This window comes from Mandrillus leucophaeus, unplaced genomic scaffold, assembly GCF_000951045.1.
Source record: "Mandrillus leucophaeus isolate KB7577 unplaced genomic scaffold, Mleu.le_1.0 Scaffold435, whole genome shotgun sequence".
NCBI lineage: Eukaryota > Metazoa > Chordata > Mammalia > Primates > Cercopithecidae > Mandrillus > Mandrillus leucophaeus.
Window position 1 is genome coordinate 370,794 of NW_012104643.1, and position 2,348 is coordinate 373,141.

The 2,348-nt window shown below is 60.2% G+C and overlaps 2 protein-coding genes across 2 annotated transcripts in view; both read left to right on the forward strand.

Moving 5' to 3' along the window:
* PNPLA2 (patatin-like phospholipase domain containing 2) overlaps nt 1-2,348 on the forward strand; it is a 14,017-nt gene that overhangs the window by 3,884 nt on the left and 7,785 nt on the right. The gene's annotated exons all lie outside the window — the stretch shown is intronic.
* Nucleotides 1,356-2,348, forward strand: part of CRACR2B (calcium release activated channel regulator 2B) — a 12,470-nt gene continuing 11,477 nt past the window's right edge. Inside the window, exon 1 of the mRNA XM_011993840.1 lies at nt 1,356-1,515. The gene's annotated coding sequence lies outside the window, so the exon portion shown is untranslated. The remainder of the gene's footprint in view (nt 1,516-2,348) is intronic.

The following is a 2,348-nucleotide window of genomic DNA, read 5'->3' on the forward strand; positions in this document are numbered from 1 at the left end:
CCCCGCAGCACCCGCCGGGCCTGCCCCCTTGCTGAGCGCCGCTGCTCTCACGGCCTGGCCTGTGATCGGGGCCCTGGGGCTGCCTGAGACCCCAACCCTCTCCAGGGATCCTGCCTGAGATGCCTGCTTTACCACTGCAGAGTGAGGAGATGGGGGGAGTCACAGCTGCCAAGAGGGGCCTTTACCGTGGGCCCCTCGCCAGCCACTCACCAGCTGCACTGAGTGGGGAGGTTTCCACACCTCTCCCCTGGGTCGCTGAGGCCCCGCGCACCTGTGCCTTAATCTTCCTTCCCCTGTGCTGCCTGGGCACCTCCCCCACCCCCTTACCCCCCGAGAACTTTGCAGCTTCCCTTCCCGCCCCATTTTTCATGTCCTGCTGAAAAATGTGTGTGAAGAATTATTTATTTTCGCGAAAGCACATGTAATAAATGCTGCAGCCCAGCCTCTGCCCACTTCGCGTGTATGTGACTGCCCGCTTGCTTGCAGAGCCTGGTGGCCAGGGTCTGGCCCTGTCTCGGCTGACTAGCGTCTCCGCAGCTGCAGGCCAGGTCTCCCAGCATCGCACTCCTGGGCCTGGCATTTGGAACCTGCCAGGTTGGCCTAGGAACCCCCTGCTACAGACACATGTGAGCCTGCTGCATTCCTGCCCACCCCCGTCTAGGACCCATCCACATGCCCCCCAACTTGCCCTCGGCCTCCTGGCTGACCCTTGGCCACAGCCTTCTGAGGGCCAATGGAAATATTTGGGACCGAGATCCTTGGTAAATAAAAACCAAAATGTTTACAAAAGGTGTCACCTGCCCCTCCCCACACACAGCGGGGGTGTGGCTGCTTTCAGGCTTGGACAGCTGTGGGGGCTGAGGTTCCTGAAACTGAGCACAGGGGACCTGGGAAGCCTGGGCACTTGCTCCACTTGGCGTTTGGCCCAAAGTTCTCTGTCCCCCCACCCTCACAAGCCTCTCTGGCCTGGTGCACATACCTTCTTGTTCCTGTGCCCAGCCGGTACACAGGTTGGGGCTGGGATATGGAGGCAGGTGAGGTCCTAGCTGAAGGGGACTCAGCCTTGTGCTGAGGAAGTGGTTTCCTGACAGCATCCTCTGCATGGCGGGGAGGCCACGAGGGGAGAAGGCCAGTCCTTGGTAACCAAAAGGGCCCCATGGCCTGAGGGTGCTGGAGTGGAGCCCTAGGCCTTACTGGCTGTCCAGAGCTCTTAGCCCTGTCAGAGTCAGTCCCCACCTGCTCCTCCCAGAAGGCGTGGGGTGGCTGTGGTGGCAGCCCCCTGCCAACAATAACGGTTGGTTCTGGGATCTGGGACTGGGCGAGCCGGCCAGGCAGGTCCCTGGTGCGCCTGTGCCAGAGGCCACCCCCCTTCTTGGTTTCAAGGTCCTGTCCTATAAGCCCAGCCTTTTGTGGTTCAGCTGGGTCGCAGGCTGGATCCCAGGCCCCTTCCTTGAGAAGCAGAGGCCTTGCACCCCTCCAGGGTTGCTGGGCCGGAGAGTGATTCCAGCCCTTCAGGTGGGTGCGGGGGCCAGACGGGCTGGGGAGGGCTCCTCGGTCTTGGGTGGAATTTTCTCCCCACACGGGAGGGTTTCATTCCGGCCTCAGGCAGCTCCTCCTTCCAGTCCTCCCCCAAGGGGAGCCCCAGTCAGGGCTGGGCCCCAGAAGGAGGGCCAGGAGGTGCTGTGGAGGTGGGACCTCCCTGTGTCCCCAGCTCGTTCACCCGTACGTGTACACTGAATACTGCTAAGTTAAACATTTTCTAGCATTACATGTTCATTGTTTTGTTTTGAGATGGAGTTTCGTTCTTGTCGCCCAGGCTGGAGAACAATGGCACAATCTCTGCTCACTGCAACTTCTGCCTCCTGAGTTCAAGTGACTCTCCTGGCTCAGCCTCCCCAGTAGCTGGGATTACAGGTTAGGGTTTTTTGTATTTTTAGTAGAGATGGGGTTTCGCCATGTTGGACAGGCTGGTCTCGAACTCCTGACCTCAGGTGATCCGCCCCTGCCTCGGCTTCCCAAAGTGCTGGGATTACAGGCGCCTGGCCTACATGTTTATTGTTTAAAAACTGGGAAAGTATCGAGAAGAAAGTAAAGGCTCCCCACCCCTAGAGATAACCGCTGAAAGTATTTGGTCTGTTTCCTGCCCGGCCTTTTCCTACACACACTTTTTGGTGCCTAAAGTCAGGCTCCCCACGGACAGGAGCGGCCCCTCCCAGACGCTGGTGTCTGCGCCCGCCCCCCGCTGCCTTGTCCCAGCTCTGGGGGGTCCCTGGGTCTCCAGGGCACATCGTTGCTCCACTGCTCGCTCGAGCCTCCACGGGTCGGGCAGCCGGGGCAGGGCAGAGAGG